Here is a 21409-nt window from a genome sequence, read left to right on the forward strand (position 1 = left end):
GCAAGCTAGTGATATAAGAAAGTTTGAAAGCTTCCTTATGCAGAATATCCATCAAGAGATTTTTCATCCAACTCATTATATGTCTTCCACACTGTGTCATCTTAGTTCCTTTTATTTCCTCTTCCAAGCACCCCTTCTCAGCACTTCCTTCCCTTCCTCATTTGGGGATTGAGCCAGCAGTGAGATCCCTCTGTCTCACTGCCTCTGTGTGTGCTTGTCTCTTTCTCTTTCTGTTTCTCTGATTCTCAAATCATTTTTCTTAAAATTCTACTTTCCATGAACATTTTGAAGCCCTCTGATCTCTTGAAAACCATTTAGTTTCCCAAGCTCCCTCTCCCTCTGCACCTGGCTGCGTGATCTTTTGATATTCAAACATACTCAGCTTGTTCCTGCCCTTGTCTATCCCCCTTTTGTCCTGTTCCCCTAAGGCTGGTGTTCATTGGCCTGTGTTCAGGCCTCAGTTCTGTTATTAGTCCGCAGAGAAGCCTTCCTTGTCACTGTCACTGAGGTTGTCTGGTTTATTTCCTTCATAGCCTTGTTCATTTTCTGAAATTGTTCCTATTTTTGCTTATTTCCTTGTACTTCTGCCCCACACCCACACACTAGAATATAAACTCATTTTGTTCTCAAATACTTCATTATACATAGTAGATGCTCAATATTTAGGGGACGGGTATCCAAAGAATCTATCTTAAAAGATATTGCAGTGCACTGATGTACTATCTTTCCACGTTGCCAGAAGTAGATGGCAGAACTGGGGCTAGTACTACCTCCCTAATGAACTCTGTCTCTCACTGAACTCTTCTTGGTTCTCTCATTTCTCTAGGGACTTCCTGTTTGCTGCCCCGGCATGGCCACTTCATTTGGCTTAATGTATGTCCCATGATTAAAGGAAGAAATTTGCCTTTAAATAGTACAAATGAGCCCTTCCAGTAAATTAGGGTGAAATCACATAATACAGTCTGTGTATCTGCATTTCACCCCAGGGGACAATAAATACCAAATCTAATCACATGGCTAACATGGTTTGCTGGTGACCCAAGCAGTGTTTGTTTTCTAAATGAACTTGCAAAAAAGCATCAGTGTCTGATTGAAGTCAGCACCCACTTGAGGCTTCAATTCCCTTCAGATTTGTTCCTTTAAAAACCAGGGAAGCCTCACTTGGTTTTTTCTGTCCCAGAAACCTTGCTTTATCACCTTGTTTGGATGTCTGGTGATCAGTGTGAGCTGTGAAGCAGCCACTCCCTTTTGTTCCCTGTATGAAAATTGCAGATTGTTTTGAGATAATATGAATACTGGAGAAAGAATCTTTAAGTGTGACTTATCATTTCCTGAACATGTGATCTTGTGAACTTGATTTTTTTTTCCATCACTGGTGACGAAGCATGGATCATGGCATTTCTCCCCCACAATGGAATAACACAGAGAGATACATTTTAGAGTCTGTAGAGAATGTAAGTTAGTTGTGTTTGTTGTTATGTGCTATCTATAATAGAGAGTACTTTTAGAATGACATAATAATATGGTTGAGATGCCTCATGCATGGTAGTGGTTTTGGAAGCTCACTGAAACAGTGTCTTGACCTTGAAAATGAGAATCTGGATGAAGTTATCCTACAGGTCTTTTCCAACACTCATATGTGAAGCTTCATTAAAATAGACTTCAGATATATAAATGAAGTAACAGTGCCTTCCTTTTCTTCTCAAATCAATATACACTTTATTTATAGAAAAGAAATCATACTCTCCAAACTCTCACAGTACATTTACTATTGAATATATACACTGTAATACCCATAATATGCCAGGCACTATAACAATAAACTCAAAACATTATAATCCTGCATGGCTTAAAAAAGCATTTTTCCTTTATGCTATTTCTTGGGAACTTTTCACAACCCTTCTATGGAAGGCGGGACAAAGACTACAAGGCCCATTCTACAGAAAGATAAGGGGAAAGTGAGAGAAATTAAGGACTCTGTCCAGTTTCATGAATCCAGGAAGTAAGAGGCCAGATCCAATCACAGAACTCTTGGACTTGGGGAATCTTTGTTCTTTAAACTTTGGTAGACAGCTTTGTGACATTGGCCCACTGTCCTGGTGATTTTGTAAGACAGCTCCAGGAAATCAACAGATGAAGTACTTGTAAATGGAAAACGGTTCCAAAACCACAACCCTCAGAAGCACCCAGAGAAAGCAGCTTCTTTATTCTGTGAAGTTGGTCTTGTGAACTTCTTCCTACAGAGAAGGAGAGAAAATGAATATGGATTAAATACAACTTCCTTTACCTCGTGTGATTCAGTGATTTAAGCAACGTCTTCAGGTGTCACTCAGCCTTTGGAAAATACTTTCTCCTTTTTACATTTTATCCCTCCCAGTTGGTCCTGAGACCTAGTAGGGTCTTTGGGTGCAGATTGTATTTCATTTTCTGAGTTCCCCAAGTCCCATTCCAAGGTATTCTGATAGCATCTGCTTCTGGAATCTTTGCTTTTCCATTCAGTCAGGGCTGAATGGCCTTTCCTTTCTAAGTACACCTCTCTCAACTCTCACTGGCCTTACAGACTCCTGTCCTTCTGTCCACGTCCTCCTCACCTTGCATGCAGGCTTTCTGCAGGACGAGTGTCAAGGCTTGCCATTTACAATCTCGTTTAAAGGAAGTGCCTGACTTAACTCACAGAACCATACCAGATGGAAATCTACCAGAAGAGTATCACTCCTATCAGAGGGCTCTTAACACAAACAGCCTGTCTAGGCCGACACCGCGGCTCACTAGGCTATTCCTCCACCTTGTGGCGCCAGCACACCGGGTTCTATTCCCGGTCGGGGCGCCAGATTCTGTCCCAGTTGCCCCTCTTCCAGGCCAGCTCTCTGCTGTGGCCCGGGAGTGCAGTGGAGGATGGCCAGAGTGCTTGGGCCCTGCACCCCATGGGAGACCAGGAGAAGCACCTGGCTCCTGCCATCGGATCAGCGCAGTGAACCAGCAGCCGCAGTGCGCCGGCTGTGGCGGCCATTGGAGGGTGAACCAACGGCAAAAGGAAGACCTTTCTCTCTGTCTCTCTCTCTCTGTCTCTCTCTCTCTCTGTGTCTCTCTTTCTCTCTGTCTCTCTCACTGTCCACTCTGCCTGTCAAAAAAACAGAACAGCCGGCGCCGTGGCTCACTAGGCTAATCCTCCGCCTAGCGGCGCCGGCACACCGGGTTCTAGTCCCGGTTGGGGCGCCGGATTCTGTCCCGGTTGCCCCTCTTCCAGGCCAGCTCTCTGCTGTGGCCAGGGAGTGCAGTGGAGGATGGCCCAGGTGCTTGGGCCCTGCACCCCATGGGAGACCAGGAAAAGCACCTGGCTCCTGGCTCCTGCCATCAGACCAGCGTGGTGCGCCGGCCACAGTGCGCTGGCCGCGGCGGCCATTGGAGGGTGAACCAACGGCAAAAGGAAGACCTTTCTCTCTGTCTCTCTCTCTCACTGTCCACTCTGCCTGTCAAAAAAAAAAAAAAAAAAAAAAAAAAAAAAAAAAAAAAAACAAACAGCCTGGGGACCAATCAGACTCATTCTTTCTCTCCCCACCTCCAATGCAAAATCCAGTCAGCACAAGGCAGGGCTTTGAGTTGAAATGTCTATCAAAATTGATACTATAGCAAGTAGAAGTAATATACAAGCTTGATGTACATAGGAGAACATAAATAGCAGTGATGACGACTAGTTCACGAATACTTTTTGTAGCAGATACCACATGAGGTGCTTTTTATGTGTTATTTCATTGAGCTCTATCTCAATAAATAAGTTAAATAAATCCTTATTACCATCCAACAGATGAAGAAACTAAGAGTTTGAAAACTTGTCTGAGGTGATGCAGCTGAGATTCTAGGGTGCAAACCCATCTACCATGATCACACAGCTATTTATTACGTGGCTCATCTTTACAGAAACAGCAAAATGTATCGTCCTTGCAGCCAGAAGCACCTTGCAACCCAGCCTTTGAGTAAACATTCTCCCTCTGCCCCCCTCACCCCATTTTCTGTCTTTCTTCTACTTTTCCTCTATATCAACCTTCACTCTCAGCCAATACAGTCTGTTTTTTTCTAATTACTTCCTATATTTTCCCAATTTGAGCCTTGGACTACAGTTCTCTATCGTTTCAAGCTCTTTGGATTTACCTGTTACTCCTATTCCACTTTGTTCATGAAGCCATTCCCAGTTGTCCCGTCAAATGCACTCTCTATGTCCCCATACAGCACCTTATTTTCAGTTCTCTTGCAGCCTTGAATTTACATTTTTAAAACAGATTTATTTATTTACTTACTTATTTGAGAGGTAGAGTTACAGACAGAGGTAGAGAGAGAGAAAGGTCTTCCAACTGCTGGTCCACTGCCCAAAGAGCTGCAATAGCTGTTGACCAAAGCCAAGAGCCAGGAGCTTCTTCCAGGCCTTCTGCATGGGTATAGGGCCTCAAGCACTTGGGTCATCCTCTACTGCTTTCCCAGGTGCATTAGCAAGGAGCTGGATCAGAAGAGGAGCAGCTAGGACCCAAACCAGTGCCCATATGGGATGCTGGCACAGCCAGGCAGAGGCTTAGCCCACTGCACCACAGCACCCAAACCATCTACATTTCTTATGTACAAAAACTTCTACTTGTGCCTTTGTCTTATTCTCAGTGGACTGCGCTGTCCTTGTCTGCACCAGTGTGCTGTTAATGTCCACTACAGATGCTCAATAAGTATTTGTAGAGACTCAAAAAAAAAAAAAAAAAAAAAAAACCAGAGGCATTTTGAAGCTTAAAGCTGAAGAAATTTACATATTCTTCAATTCAACAAACATCGATGGAGTGCCTCCTATGAAACAGTAGGTACTGTTACCACAGCCATAAACAGAATACAGTTTTTAATTACAAGAGGGACAAATATAGACTCGATGAAGCACAATGCAGTGTGCTCCAGATCCATGGGAATAAAAGACCAGTGGAACACAGGCGGTGAGTGACTAAATATATCCAAGAGAATGAGTTACAGGATACTTCCCAGAAGAGAAAGATACCACATTTGGATTGGCTATTAAAATAGAATAAGTGTCTTCTAGGATTAGGTTTGGTGGAGTGGGGATGGATCAGCCAGACAGAACAAAAACAAAGAAAAACAAAGATGAAAAAGGACACAGCAGGTTTGTGAAACTGCCAAAAGACCAGCCTGTGTTTGTGTGTGTGTGTGTGTGTGTGGTGTTCGTGTGTGTAACAACACCAAGGGGAATAACGAACTTAGATCTGATGTGAGAAGGGATCAGGTTGGGAAGGACACAGGGGGACCTTGGGACTAAAAGCAGGCCAGACTCACACCATCCCACAGCTCCTTGCCAGCAGACACAAACTGCAGGGCTTTCCAGAACAGACGCACTGAACAGAATAGGATGGAAGCCCCTTGTGACAATACTTAGCAACCAGGACAAGATCTAGGTTTACATAAAAACAATTTAGAAAAGGCTCCATGAAGACTGCCCCCAGCTTGCACAGTAACTAAGGTCTAACCAGTACCTTTGTTCCTTGGAGATAGATAACATGGTGAGGACACAAACACCCCTAGGCTGCGAGACCTCGGGGCTTGGTCTTTCTGCCAGCCCCTCAGGTACTACTGTTTGGAGCTGTTCCTCTTCTTAAGTAAAGCTTGACTTGTATTCTCACCTTTGTGTCCCTCTTATACATTGTTATGGACACCAAGAAATGAACCTGGACTCATAGCACCAGTTTTCCTGAAAGAGCACCAAGTTATATACTAAAGCGTGTGAACTTGATGTGGTAGGTACAGGGGACTCCCTACAGGTTGTCAAATATGTAAGTGACACAATCATGTTACCTTTTAGAAAGATAATTGTAGATGCATGGTAGAGCATCCAAGAAAGCAGTTGCTCTGGGGATAACAATTTGCCAATTATCTATACCTGTACTGGTAGTTATAACTAAGTACATGTATTCATATCTGCATATTTTTGTCTGTATCTATGTATCTATCTAGCTAACAGCGTACTCCAGTAGTTTTCTTTTTTCTTTTTTTAAGATTTATTTATTTATTTGAAAGTCAGAATTACACAGAGAGAGGAGAGCCGGAGAGAGAGAGAGAAAGAGAAAGGTCTTCCATCCACTGTTCACTCCCCAGTTGGCCGAAATGGCTGGAGCTGCACCAATCCAAAGCCAGGAGCCAGGAGCTTCTTCCAGGTCTCCCACACGGGGGCAGGGGCCCAAGGACTTGGGCCATCTTCTACTGCTTTCTCAGGCCATAGCAGAGAGCTGGATTGGAAGTGCAGCAGCTGGGACTCAAACTGGTGCCCATATGGGATGCCAGCCCTGCAGGTGGCAGCTTTACCCTCTAAGCCACAGTGCCGGCCCCTCCAGTAGTTTTCAACTGGGAGAACTTTCTTCCCTCAGGGACGTTTGGCAATATCTAGTAGGAGACATTTCTGGTTGTGACAACTTGTGAGGAGAGTTTGCTGCTGGCACCTAAGGAGTGGGTGAAAGAGATGTTGCTAAATGTCCTTGCACGTACAGCAAGGAATTGTCCAGTTCCAAACGTCAGTTTTGCCAAGACCAGGAAACCCTGATCGATCCACATGTGAAATCCTACTCAGATGGTAACTCTAACTCCAGTTAAACAATGCAGGCAAATCCTTCAAAGGGAAGTCATTTCCCTTCCTTTTTCCTCTCCTTTTCCAAATCCTCACAGCCTAAATAGCTCAAAAGTTGGAGGAAGTTTGTTCAGTTTTGGTTTTCTTCTGCTTAACCAAGTGTGGCTTGGAATTTGTGTTCTTGTTTGATGTACCTTTCTTTCTGAAGACATTGACTCTATGGAGCCAGTTTTACAAAATGGATGCGTTATATATTAATGTTAGCCATCGCAAAACACACCGAACACCGGAGTAAGGGAAAGAAAAAACAGACAGGAGTGAAGGGGCAGCGAAGGGAAAAAGAGAGTGTAAGAGAGAGAGACAGGAGAGGAGCTAGCAAGGAGAGAAGATAGAGCAGAGCAGAGAGGAGAGCAGAGAGCAGGAGAGTGGAGCTAACAGAAACAGGCCCTTTTAAAACTTTGCCTGAGGGTGGGCAGGGAAGCAGGAGCAGTGAATCCCATTAGGATGCGGGTGGAGCCTGGCTCAGGTAATTGGGCCATGTGGCCACCTGGCTAAAACTGCACCAGTTTCCTAACAGGATGGACTTCTGTATGGGAAATAATAGCTAACATTTAGAGAATACGCATTATGTCCATGCATTCTGGTATTACTAGCCCCATATTAGAGTGGAGGAAATTCAGGCAGACAATAACTTGCTTGGAGTGTAATTGTTTGAGTGACACATTTAGTAAATGACAGCACTGGGCCAGAAACAAAGATCAGTGCAAGAACTGAGACTAGATTCCTTACCATCTACTCTTTTTTTCACTTAAGAAAGCATGGAGGGCCAAAGGGAAGCTCCGTGGTGCTGTGCCAAGCAGAACATCTTGCAGGTGGAATAAAAATGGTTTTGCAACAACTAGAGGAAAAAGAGATTATAAACAGATAAAAGTGTCTACATCATGCTGATTTATGTCTAGTACTCTATCTCAGAGAGAATACTATAGGATGATTTATATTTGGCATAAAATACATTGCCTCTAGCTGAGGACACTGGCAGCTTCTCACCTCCTAATATAAATATTTAAGAGCCCCACATCATAATTTATTAGATTATCTGCAAATTGTAGGCATGATCATCTTGTCTCCAGTGCTGACTTTCTAAGTAGACTTTATCTGATCATCTGTAACTTAATACACTTAAAAAAAGATTGGTTTTATTTGTCTTAGTTCACTTTGGGTGGCTATAACAGAATGCCTGATGTTGGGTAAGACATAAAAAAAAAAAAAGGAAGTTTATTTGACTCACACTTCTGGTGGCTGGAAAATCCCAACAGCATGGCACAGATATTTGGTGAGGGCCCCCTGACTGCATCATGACATAGCAGAGAAGTAGACAGAGAAGCAGGTGTGTGCAGAGAGTGGTAAGTGGCACATGTGGAAGAGCCCAAGCTTATGAGGTGGCCTGACCAGAAAACACCCAGCCCTCAAGGTAACTAATGCAGTCCCATATCACCTAATCCTCTGAGGATTGGTGCCCCCCCAATCTAATTACGTCCCACTAGGACCCACCTCTTAAAGGTTCTAGCACCTTAACACTGATACACTGGAGAAGAAGTTTCTAGCCCATGAAACTTTGGGGAACAAATCCTATCCAAGCCATTGTACCATTTAAGGTTTTAGAGCCGTTTCTAGGAATCAGTTCTTTCTGCAAGTTGGTATCCCTTTGCTATACGTGACTGGTTTGTTTCATGGAGCAGCTGACATCAAGAGCCTCTCTGTGCCTGACATGGATGTGTCAGCTTCCTCTCTTCACCTATGTGGAGACCGAGGCCCTGGTGCACCATTTGCTGTAGGCACAGAGTCAAAGTGAATTCTGCTGGTTCAACTAGATTCCCCACTTAGGAGCACAACCCTAGACATGGGCAGCCTGCAAGGGAAGAGAGGAAATCTAGAAGAGCTCAATGCCATGGAAATTGACAAAGCTGCAGAATCACACCATAAACCTGGAAAGAATTCTCCTCCCTCTTGCCTGAGGCATGCCATAAAACCTAGCCTACTTAACCCTGAGAATAAACCGTAAGACCTTATACCCAAAGGCAGCGAATGTTTCTTTCATCACTCACCAGAAGGTTCATTGCTGGGAACCCTACAGTGCAAGATAGATTAACAAGGGAAAAGCATATAAGACTGTTTAATATAGGCTTTATACAGCACTGGAGTCTTCAGGAATAAGCACTCAAAGAAACAGAAATTTGTATGTATTTTATGCTATATCTGATGAAGCAATGGACAGTTGCGGAGGAAAACAACTGGACAAAAAAGGGGTAATACACTGAGGGGAAGAGAGCAAGCTGGTTTGTTCAGATTCTTCTCTGTGTCCCTGTGTCCTTAGAGATAAGGATGTTCCTTTGCTCCAGGCATGGGGGGACCCCTTGGGAATAAGGATCTTAGTGTTAGGCAGGAAGTTAGGTATGAGCTTATGTGTGTGTGACAAAGGCCTCTGGAGAAGACTTCTACATCCAGCATATGCATCTACATTCAAAGTTATCCCTATGATGCTTCAGGGGCAGCCCAGTGTTCGCATCCTGCCCTGCCCCCTTCTACCTGATAACCTGCCAGGCAGAGATCCCTGCCCCTTCTGCCTGATAAATCTTCCACAGTCTCCCAGATGCAGCCCAGTATCTGCATTTCAAACACCCTGCTCCGGATCCCCATTCTGTAGGGGGTCCTGCTCACCCTTCCTCTGAGCCCAGGATGGTGCCAGCTAGGCTTCCTCCTGTCTGATACCTTCAAGGAAAAACTCAGATAGGAGCTTCTTAGCATTTACAGCCATAAAATCCTTTGTTTCAGGAGGAAATGTGTGAAGACAGAGACCCATCTCCTTAAAACCCTCGGCCTCAACCAGACTGCGCGCTCAGCCCCACCTGGCCTGGTCAGGTGTAATCTCTCTACTCAATCATGTAACCTCGCTCCCCCCCCCCCCAGTCTCTCAGGCTCTGTCTGGAGGGGTGCCCATCCATCCTTACGGATGTCCCTTCCCTAATAAACCTTGCTATTTTACCTCCCACTACTCTGTCTCACACCTGAATTCTTTCTTGTGTGAAGACAAGAACCCTGCAATTTCTCCAGTAACATTTTTGGCGACCACGAAGGGACTTTGAGAAGACATCGGAGGTCAGTATTCCTTCCCTCAAGTGGGACCGGATCTGTGGAAGTGACCGTTGAGTGTCTGGCACCCCACAGCTCTCTGAGAATGCGGAGTCCCCCCCGGCCACGGCTTAGCTACGGCCGAAACTCCAGAGGGATTGTAAGGAAGGGGAGGGAAATTAGGAAGGGCAGTTGGCTGAGAGCCTGGAGACCCTCTGAGCTCGCTTTGGCTTCCTGGTGGCCGGACTGCGACCAGAGGACCAGGTCTCTCTCTTGGAGGGACCCCTGGTCATGCTGCCTACTGCTACGCGAGCAGGGCTTAGCTTCGGCCGAGGCTAATATTGGCCCTCCAGGTAAACTCAGACAACTAGGTAGTGGGCAATCTTGAGCGATAGATTTCAAACCCCACTCAGCCCCAGACATCAGGGCCTTTCCCTGTGCTCTCCTCCAGCTGAGATTTGTAGGGGAAGGTGAGGGCAGTTGCTCACATCTTGTCCTCTGTTGCTTTTCGCCTTCCTCCTCCTCCCGGGGCTCCCTCCCCCACTCTTTTGCTCTTCTCCTCGGCATTCCTTTACCGCTGGCCTGGAGAAAGGGAGAGGGAAATTCCACAGGTCTCTCCACCTAAAGGAAAAAGCTGTTACCTGTTAACCACTTCCAACCTGGTAGAAAGTTTTCCATCTTTGCAGCTTATGGTAGCTCTGGTGCGTCTTAAAGTTTTTGTGCACTATTACTGTTGCTAAGCTTTGATTGCCCGAGGACTGAATCTGGAAAGGAGCTAAAGTTAACTATCTGTTGTAATTGACTGAGTGTTTGCAGTAGTCCTGATTGATCTGGCTTTGGTTGAATTATAGGAGGTTCCCAGCACTCATGGTCAAACGGCCTGATAGGTTTTTCTCTTTGCAGTTAATGGAAACCTAAGCAATGGGTTCATATGCTGATGATCAGCTCTTTTCTGTGCTGCTGTCCCTGATTAGCTGATAAGAGTTTTCATGTGTCTTGAAGGTTTCGTGTTTTTCTATTTGTAGTACTGAGACTACGTTATTTGTCTGTTTTTAATGTTTGAGTGATTACCCAACTGATCAGAAATGTACTAATTTTGGCTAAATGGTTTGACTCTCTGACAGCTTAAATTCTATACCGAGTCTTCCAACTTTGGGCTTCCAGTCGGATCCCTGGAACTCTCAAAGGATGAGACTCTGAATTTGTTAAAGTAACAGCTGCTTGAGTCAATTCAGATTATGTGAAGTGTATTAAAATGTTGTAAATGGTGTCAGACCTATGCTGTATTCATGTTTTTGCTTTCCAGCTAGAGTGGTCTTATGAAAATGAGAGTAAATTCTGTGTATACAAGCCTTTATTTTGTTAACTAAAGTAAGCCAATACAGATTGGTTCAGAGAATTGAGGTAATGCAAACGCCCTTCGGTTTGCTAGGTTTGCTCAGTGGCTCACTTGCTCAGTTTTACATGTCTTTGATTTGCTTTAAACTTGTTTCTCTTAATCATGAAGATCTTTTCAAAGTTGTAAACATGCACTAGTGTCCCTGTTGCTGCTCAGGTGTTATCCTTAGGTTACTTAAAAGCATGGGAAATGTAATTTTGACTTTTAATTCAGATAATGGTGTGGTATTCATTAATAACTCAGTGTCTTAAGTCATCTAGGCATCAGTGCTAAGTAAAACTTGGGGAAATGTATTATGTGTACTTTTAACATCTCAGATTCGGTAAGAGAGACTATTTGAGTTTGTTAGCATGTATTCTCATAGGTTGTCCATACATGACAATTCAAGACTATGTAAAAGTAACTATGGGTGTAAAGTTTCAGAAGGTGTGAGCAAGTCATGAAAAGTTTTAAAAGGTTTACAATTTTAAAGTTGTTTACAGAGTTTTCTTTAAGTTGAGTGCTAATGCCAAAATTACACTGACCTAAAGTTGAAGTCTGATCTTCTGTTATAACAATGGGGTTTTTAAAAAATGTGTACTAATGTTAGTAAATGGTCTCAATCATAAATCTTGGAATCTGTTTTTGCAAAAACTGTAAAGTCTCTTTTTAACAGTGTCTGCTTCATCGGTTACCCTGCCATTTCTAAAGTTAGGTCCTGTAAGCTCTTTTTGACTCTGTTAAATAATTCTGAGTTATGTGATGATTTTGTGTGCTAACTCTAATGTTCAAGGTTTTTATTTCTGGCTTACTCGACAACAAGAGACATAGAATTCATGTTCTGCCAAAGTAATCTACTGTGTACTCTACTGTCTCTGTGATTAGATCTGGTCTAAAAGTGTTAAAATCACCCTAAATGAATGGCTATCATTTCAGGATGTTAAGGAATTCTATTTTGACCAGATACTCTAAGTTCTCTTGGCACCTTTAACAGACTTTCTGAAAATCAAAGTTCTAAATTCTCTGGACTTTTGGTATCTCCAGAGGGGCCCCTGGAGATGTCAAAAGATATATCTCTCATCTTGCAGAGATAATAACCAATCAGGCTGTTTAGATTAAAAGTGGTGCCAAGATGTGAAATGATGCTAAACTTCAGTTATAAACATGTTTCTTTCTAGCTGCTCCAGTTTCTGGCTGAGAAGCCAGATCCTTTAAAGAGGGACTGACAAAGTCTCCGTCCAGCTAACGCTGAACAACCAGGCATTGCTAGTTCAAATGTATTGCTAGTTCAAATGTGGATCAAATGGGAGGTCTAGCCAAAAGGGAGAAAGTGTTCCAAAAGAGACTTAGAGACGACGGGAGATGGTTATGTGCCAGATGCTAGAGAACTGGGTTCCAGGAGCCCAAGAAAGCTCTAGTGTCCACAGGCTACACGGTGGAAGCCCGGAAGCCCCAAAACCTAAACTTATGGGTTACACGGTAATACTAGTTAAACCCGGAAACCCAGGCCCATAACCCACTGGCTACATGGTAAATATCCGGAAGCCAAAGGATGGCAGAGACCTCTGCCACAATTTCTCCTCTAAGTCAGGCTATGAAGTAAGCACTGGTTAAACCACCAGTTAAATCTGAAAGCCCAGGAAGTCAGGCTAGAGACCCGACTTGCTGCCTCACTTCTCCTCTTTTCTCTTCCAGAAGGGAAGTTACTACTGTTCTGCAGGACTCTCCACTGTGATGTACGGTTTGATCCCCAGACCTTATGTAAGGGATGACTGACCTTTTCTGTAATAATGCCTGGCCACAGTATAGGGCCCCAAACAACATAGCCAGAATAAGAGGTTAAAATGTGACAGCTAGATTAATTTTTCAGTGTACACGGTAAATGGGCAGAACTCCCCTTTTAACCAAACTGAGGGATAGATAGGAAATTGCACTGATGACCTCAAAGTATACAAAAGCAGGTCACCACAGTTGATCTTACCTAAAAGGTCATAGTTCTCCTCATGGGCACGGTTTTAACTCGCAGGAAAATACTAAGTGTCAGAATTTGCCCATGACCATAGTTTTCTGTGTCACCCTGATATTAAAAAAAAAAAAAATCTCCAAAAATCAAGGTTGGGTTGAGCACCCCCTTGACTGGCATCATAGAGGCTGCCTCCATGTTCTACTTTATCAGAGACCAGGAGAATGAGGAGAAAGCTAGCAGCAGGAGTGATGTAGGGATAGGCAACAGGCCAATCAATGACTGTTCTGCACGGCAATCTGCTGCCAAGGAGACCCAGCAAGGCCAGTGCACCCCAAATGGCACCTGTTGCTGATATAAGGAGCAGGGCATTGGGCAAGCAGCTGTCGTGACAGAAACCGCCTTCTGTCAGCTCTGCCAAGAGCACGGTCACTGGACATGGAACTGCCCTGGGGGTCAAAGGACTCCTGGTTCAGAACCACAGACCTTGTGGCACCAAGCTAAAAAAGCCTTTGGCTCTGCTCAGACTCTGCCCAGCTTCCAGCTCCAGCCACTGCTATTGAGGGGATGGCCTAGGGTCAGTGAAACGTAAGTTGCCTATTTCTATCAGCCTCCTATTCAGCTCTCCTCCTAGTCCAGCCATGTAATGCAAGTCAACAGGGTGCCTCCCTTAAAGGAGATTTGCATCTCTTGCAATTCTCTTCCAGCACCCCATGGATAGGTCTGGGCCTCACACACCCAGCCAGGCCTTAAAAGTCTATCCAATAGCAGTAAGCTTAGAAAGCCCTCCCTGCCAGTTCCTAAAAACAGGGCTTTTAGGAACAGCTAACTCAGATAGTCCTGCACCTATTTGGACAGGTCCTCACTGAGGACTTAAAGGGCCTATCTCTTGAGGGGGGTGCACAACAGTCCATAATGTAGATGGTTAAATGTAAATAATTTGTTAATCTGTCTCTTTTCCCAGCCTGAGACTCTAGTCTTGTACATTGGCTTAACTTCCTAACAAAACTAGCTACTAGGTATCCAGAGGAAAACAAAGCATTGCTAGTCCATTAGAGTGTTAATTATTTAACCCTTATCCTCACCCCTGGGGAGAGAAAACCTGCCCCAGAGAGGATATGGGCCATGCAGCAAATTCCTACTTCTGCAAACTTCAGGCAGTCCCCGTTTTCTCTATCAGGTTCCTAGATACAGGGAAACAGCACAGTTCCTAAACCAGGCTCTCGACAGGGAGCCAGAGCAGAGCCCCCTCCTTTGGGGGAAAGAGCAAACCACAGCCTTTGCTCAGCTAAAGGATGCTATGACTAAAGCCCTGTGCTAGGACTGCCAAATCCAGGGAGACCCTCCCAGCTGCACATCACTGGGAGGCAGGGAGTCACCTTAGGAGGGTTAACTCAGGATCTGGGACCTGTTAAGCAACCTGTGGGCTACTTTTCTAAAACCTTAGACATGGTTGCACAAGGATGGCCTCACTGCCTAAGGATGATAGCGGCAGCAGCTGCCTTGCTGAGAGAGGAGGTATCTAGCATTACATTGGGACAAGACATCGCCCTTTATACCCCACATCAAATAAATTCTCTATTAGAGCAAAAGGGCTCTCACTGGCTCACAGATAGCAGAATACTAAAATATCAAGTCCTCCTCCTAGAAAACCCTCAGGTAAAAATAAGGCATTGCTCTACTCTAACCCAGGGGGAAGGTGGTCCCCTCCACTCCTGTACTGAGACTATAGACTTGATCTATGCCAGCAGAAAGGACCTAAAAGACAGCTCCCTGACTAACACAGATGAAGTTTGGTTCATAGATGGAAGCAGCTTTGTCAGACGGGACCTGCTTCTCAGGGTATACAGCAGTCACGGCATGGCACGTTACTGAAGCGTGCTCTGTCCCCAGGAACTTTTACTCAGTTAGCAGAACTGATCACTCAACTAGAGCTCTAGAACTAGGTAAGGACAAGAGAAAATAACTCCCAGGGGTCTATACAGCAAAAGGGAACTTACCCCAAGGAAGGCTGGCAAACAGATTTTACACAGCCTCTGTCAATGCTATAGGTACCTACCTGCTTGTACTTATAGGCACCTTTACTGGATGGGTAGAAGCCTTCCCAACCAGAACTAAAAGAGCTCAGGAAGTGACCAAAACTCTCCTAAAGGAAGTTATCCCATGCTTTGGTCTTGCAAAATCTTTACAAAGCAACAATGGGTCTTCCCTCATCTCCCAGGTTACACAAGGGATTTGTAAGGCCCTAGGAATAACCTGGCACCTTCACTCTGCATGGAGACCTCAGTCTCCCAGTAAGGTAGAAAGAGCCAACCAGACTCTATGGAAAACACCACAAGTATAAAAATGTGTGCTTGGTAAGGAAGGTTAGAAAGAAAAGAGTGTTCTTGGTAATGAAGGTTAGAAGGAAAGAGTTTTTTTTTTAATAAGGAAAGGACATGGTTTGTAAGAATGACTTTATCCTGATGGCTAGTTTACTGTAGACTGGAATGGAAATGATGGAATGTTTCAAGTAAGTTGAAGAGGGTGTGCGGAAGTCACAAAAGGCTATGAAAGAAAGAAATATTGGACATGCTAACTGCTGCTCCAGGAGGTGTCTGCCATGTTCCAGGAAGAATATTGTCTCTGGGTCAATCAGACTGGACAGGTACAAACCCAAATTTGTACTTTTCCTGGACAAAGCCAAACAGCTCCAGGACCAGGCCAAGCAGGGTTGGGATTTCTGGCCTGACATCTGGTCATAGAAATCCTGGCTATTTCCTCTCCTTGGCCCAATAACGTCTATAATCTTGCTACTTCACTTTGGACCATGTGTTCTTAATGCCCTTGTTTGTTTTGTCTCTAACAGAATAAAAGCTGTCAAACTCCAAATGGTCATCAGACAAGGCTTCCAGCCCATTCCACTGGACGACCTGAGCAGCCCTATGGACCGAGCAGCACAGTCTTTCCAAGGCCACTGTTGCACACCATAAGACAGGTTGCAAGAGGAAATACCCAAATCCCCCTCGATGCCCACATGCCAGCTTCAAAGAAGTTGCAGAAAACGGAACTCCAACCATAAACCCAAAGAAGAATTTTGGGTATTACCTCTTGAGGGGGGAATGTTAGGCAGGAAGTTAGGTATGAGCTTATGTGTGTGTGACAAAGGCCTCCGGAGAAGACTTCTACGTCCAGCATATGCATCTACATCTCGATGATGCTTCAGGGGCAGCCCAGTGTTCGCATCCTGCCCTGCCCCCTTCTACCTGATAACCTGCCAGGCAGAGATCCCTGCCCCTTCTGCCTGACAAATCTTCCACAATCTCCCAGATGCAGCCCAGTATCTGCATTTCAAACACCCTGCTCCAGATCCCCATTCTCTAGGGGGTCCTGCTCACCCTTCCTCTGAACCCAGGATGGTGCCAGCTAGGTTTCCTCCTATCTGATACCTTCAAGGAAAAACTCAGATAGGAGCTTCTTAGTATTTACAGCCATAAAGTCCTTTGTTTCAGGAGGAAATGTGTGAAGACAGAGACCCATCTCCTTAAAAACCCCCGGCTTCAACCGGACTGTGCGCTCAGCCCTCTGCCTCTCTGCTGAGCCGCCCACCTGGCCTGGTCAGGTGTAATCTCTCTACTCAATCATGTAACCTCGCTCCCCCCCCCCCCCAGTCTCTCAGGCTCTGTCTGGAGGGGTGCCCATCCTTACGGATGTCCCATCCCTAATAAACCTTGCTATTTTACCTCCCACTACTCTCTGTCTCACGCCTGAATTCTTTCTTGCATGAAGACAAGAACCCTGCAATTTCTCCAGTAACATTAGGACTTTTTTTTAGGAGAAAATCACTTAGGTTTTACGGCAGGCTGCAGTGGATAAAGAGTGAGGAGGGATTATTAATAGTTTTTGTGGCCTAATTCTGCAGTTTTCTCAACTTAGGTGCCAGGGCCAGTGTAGTAGTGCAATGGGTAAAGCTGCTGCCTGAAATGCATATGAGAGCACTGATTCGAATCTTTGCTTCGGATCCAGCTCCCTGATAATGCCCCTGGGAAAGAAGCAAAACATGGGCCAAGTGCTTGGAACCCTACTATTGCCAACGAGGGAGACCTGCCTGGAATTTCTGGCTCCTGGCTTCAGCCTGTTGTGATCCTTTGGGGAGTGAATCAGTGGATGGAAAACTTCCCTCTCTGTCTCTGTCTGTATCTCTATCTCTTTCACTCTGCCTTTCAAATAAATAAAGTAAAACTTTTAAAAATTTACCCTGCGGCAGGCATTGTGGCATAGAGGGTTAAGCTGCCGCCTGCAACACCAGCATCCCATATGGGTGCCAGTTAGTGTCCTGGCTGATCCACTTCCAATCCAGCTCCCTGCTAATGCACCTGGGAAAGCAGCAGAAGATGCCAAGTCCTTGGGCCCCTGTACCCATGTGGGAGACCTGCACAAAGCTCCTGGCTTTTGGCTTTGGCCCAATCCAGCCCTGGCTGTTGTGGTCATTTGGGGAGTGAACCAGCAGATGGAAATTCTCTCTCCATAACTCTGCATTTTCAATTAATAAAATAAATCTTTTTAAAAAAATTACCAGGTGCCATATTTTGAGAGAATGTATTCTGAATTTCATTATCAGCCAGGAGGGAGAGAATTCTAGATGAAAGTGTTAAATTGACTTGGGTTTGTCTTCTCGGGGACCATTGGAAATAGTCATATTTTGACTTAGAGGTAGAAAGAATGACCATAGGAGCTGAGTTCCCAGAAGCTCAGGTCATCGCTGCAAATGGTGCTCACTGGACCCCAGGCATAAATGAAGTGGGATTATTATGGGCCCATGTATCTTAATCTTTACTGCAGGTTCTTGCCCATGCAGAGGTAAGAATTCAAAGCTCAGGCATAATTGCCATGCACAGAGCGTGTAAACATGCATTCATGCGAGGATGTGGGCCACCCCACCCAGAGAAATACAAGTCATGAGTGGGCCAGAGAGTTGGCTATGAAGGGAGAGAGGGGGAGGAGGAGGCCTGAGAAGGGTCACCAGCAAAATACGGCCTCTCCCATGTTATCTGCCTCTTTTATGGGATCGGGGGGTGGTGCCTTAGTGGAATACACCCGCAGGGTGGAGTTTTAGCACACATAAGGCTTTCTGGGAGTTTCATGGTATTTTACTTCCATGTGACCATCATGGCATCTTCTCCTTCCTGGTCCTGAATGAGACACAGGTGCATAGATAGAATCTGGCGAAAAAATTGAAATAATGAACTGAAAACAAATGCATCATTACTTATCAAATATTTGAAGACTCCAGGAGCAAGATATAGCAAATTCCTTTTCCCTTTAAAAAAAAAAAAAAAAAAAGCAAAACTTTACTCCTCAATCCTAGTAAGAGGGAAGAGACAACCCTTTAAAACAAGGAAAATCAGTTCTATTTTTTGCCTTTTCAGGGAAGCAGCTTGATCCACAGGGATGAACTGAAGAGAGGCTTTTGTTTAAAATTAATGGCTGAGGTCACCTCTTAAAAGCCTGTCATTTACATGAACAAAGGAGCCACTCCTTCCTGACAGCAATGATGGGAAAATGGAAACATTGGCATCAATGTTTCACCCACAAATCTCCACTCATCTACTTACTCCATTTTATCCTTTGACCTGTCTTTTTAATAATTTCACCTCCTTTCTGCAGAGAATTACGGCTGTCTCTAACACAGGCGGTGACCTTAATGCATGGTGATTTCAAGTATCCCTTTGACAAGAGGAGGTCACTTATGATTGTCCCCTCCATCCTTTGAGGAATAAATCATGTGGGTTCTTCCTGTTGGGAGTAGATTCATAGGGGAACAGAGAAGTAGGGCAATGTGGTGGGTCATTTACTGTCCAGATGAGAGAGAACTGTGACTCCCACTGCACTGTCTCGTGGGCAGTCTAGGATCCCAACTGTCCAGCTCTGACAGTGTTCAAAGAAAACCATCTTATTATACTAAAGAGTGTGTGTTGCTCTGCATAGCTAAGAACCATCTTTCCTGTTGAATACACCATGGGTGCAGAGTATCCCTGTGTTTTGCTTTGTTTGAGTGCAGAATGGGACTTTTCATTGTCCCATCTGTCCCAAAGTGAGCTGCCCATTGCTTTTTTTCTGATGACCTTGGAATTTCCAGGGTATGTCTTTTGTGTCTTCCTTGAGACCTAGGAAATCACAACACCAGGTCTTCCTTATGTGAAATCTTAAAAAAAAAAAAAAAAAAAGAAAAGAAAAAGAAATCTCTTTCTGTAGTCCTGCCTGCCTCCCAAAGCACATAATGATGCTTCTAAAGCAATAGAGCACAGTGGGTAAGGGTGTGAGTACAACTGCCAGGCTGAAGGGAATTGTGTCATATTTCTGACACTTGCTAGTGCAGGGAAAATAGGCTTTGTACCCATCGCACGGTTCATGGCTTAAATTCCTAAATGAAAAGACAGATTAACAAGAGAAGATCAAACACATCTATTTAATACATGTTTCACTTGACATCACGGCCTTACAATATGAAGATCCAAAGGAGAGAGTTCTGTATGTTTTATGTTCAGTCTGATGAAGTGCAGGGTTGTGGTGAAACACAATTGGACAAAAAGGAGATTTGTTACTGCTGATTTGAACCCTGGGAACTTGTTCTATCTATATATGATGAAGTGTGTGGCTGATGAACACGCAGACAAGAAGGCTGTTTTAGCATAGTTTATTAGAAAAAATAGACAGAAATTGCTGGGCCTGATAGAAAAGGCAGGCATCAGGCTGGTCAGCATTCAGACTGCGGTTTCTATGGACTTCTGGGAAGGTGTGGGTGGGCATTTGGGAATGTGGAACAGACCCCTCTGGACAACCCTGGCCATCATCAAGAGTCTTCTCTACTGGAGAAGCAAATGACTCCTTCAGTGCACTGATTAGACCATGTTGGACCAGCTAGCTGTAGTGCTACCTCAGTTCAGCAGTCCTGAATAATGTTAACACACTAGGATTCTCATGAGGGCTGTATTAGTCAGTGGACTCAGCACAGGATCTAGCATCTTATACTCAACAAATATTAGTTTTAAGAGTAACGTTAGTATTTCTCTTTACCACAGTTAACAGCATGTACTCTAGGGGATTCAAGTCCGATCAGATACCAATGCCATCCACCATTGCAAAGTGATAAACTAATAGTGCCTTTCGTTAGTTACTCAACAAACAGCCTTAAGAAGAAAAGAAAGGTGAGATGGAAAATAGGAGAGAAGACACAAAACACCCAATAAACACTGATTAAATGGTTGTAATGTCAGGGATTTGCTGAATCAAAGAATCAGTCAATCATTGTGACTCCCTGCCGTTCTCCCACTTTTAGCATTCCTAGAGGCATAGGCAAAGGCCCTGAAATGAGAAAGAACATGGAACATGTAAGGGATGGAGAAGCCAGGAGGTTAAAGCACACAGATTAAGGGGGTGGGCTAAGAGCAATAAAGCCAACAAAGGAAGGGTTTTAAACAAGGAGCTTTTAAGATCAAATTTGTGTTTGAAAAGACTACTCCTGCTGAGAGCAGGTTGGAAGGGATAAGAAAAGGTGACAGATGAATTGGTATATAATCCTAGCAGTCCAGGCCAGAACTTTATTAGCTGGGAGTAGGATTGGGGCAGAAGACATGGAAAGAGGTGGGCATATTGGGAAGAAATTGGGGGAAAAAAATCGAGAAAACGTGTTTTTGAGTTAGTGGAGGAAAGTGTTGAAAAAGTCTCAACTTAATATTTTCAGTTTTGACTGGAGCAATTGGATGCTTGAGGTGACCATAGAATAAGTTTATTTTGAAGTGCTTCCAAGACATAAAAAGTAGGTAACTAAACTTTGGAGAAGTGAATCTGGAGCTCAAAAGAAAAGTTGAAGCTGAGTTTGGAAATCATTAGATTCTAGTAAGAGATTTTCAAAGTCCTGGAGAAGTAGAACAGTGCCTGACAAGGATGAGAAGTTGAAAGAGCACTCATTTTAAGATCAAAGAGTCTTGGCTATGAACAAAAAGTCAATTGAATTGACAGAGAACCATTGAACATTCAGTAGGAAGAAGTAATAGTTACGTATTCTGTTAGTTGGTCTGACTTTTAACAACTTAATGTTTCCTTTTATATTTCCAAGAAAGATTCAAAATAATTTGTCATATTTACAATGAAACAAAAAACAATAGTGATTAATTTTCAAAAATATTTTAAATCATTAGCAGGATATTGTAATACATTCAGGTGTCTGAAGTTGCTGTGGGCTAGGTTGGGTCAAAATTAGTATCCCAGGCTCTGCCTTTTACTTAGGGAAGAATTTTAAGCACAGGCACAAACACAGCGTGCAGCATGGTAAGGTTTATTTAGAAAGAGAGAGGAA

The 21409-nt window shown here is 44.2% G+C and overlaps 2 long non-coding RNA genes across 3 annotated transcripts; one reads left to right on the forward strand and one right to left on the reverse strand.

Annotated features, from left to right (window-relative positions):
• Nucleotides 1-1694: 1694 nt before the first annotated feature.
• Nucleotides 1695-10425, reverse strand: LOC149122677 (uncharacterized). 2 transcript variants are annotated; one of them, XR_016219779.1, is made up of 3 exons: nucleotides 10219-10425; nucleotides 7391-7499; nucleotides 1695-2237 (listed from the first exon to the last, which is right to left on the reverse strand). It is a non-coding gene; the product is annotated as an uncharacterized LOC149122677 (long non-coding RNA). The 2 variants fall into 2 exon arrangements; XR_016219780.1 differs by lacking the exon at nucleotides 1695-2237 and adding an exon at nucleotides 6077-6476.
• Nucleotides 9136-16802, forward strand: LOC149122678 (uncharacterized). Its single transcript, XR_016219778.1, has 2 exons — nucleotides 9136-9757; nucleotides 15920-16802. It is a non-coding gene; the product is annotated as an uncharacterized LOC149122678 (long non-coding RNA).
• Nucleotides 16803-21409: the final 4607 nt, after the last annotated feature.

The sequence above is a fragment of the Oryctolagus cuniculus genome, chromosome 13, assembly GCF_051225735.1.
Source record: "Oryctolagus cuniculus isolate XC-2025 breed Fujian yellow rabbit chromosome 13, ASM5122573v1, whole genome shotgun sequence".
Lineage (NCBI taxonomy): Eukaryota > Metazoa > Chordata > Mammalia > Lagomorpha > Leporidae > Oryctolagus > Oryctolagus cuniculus.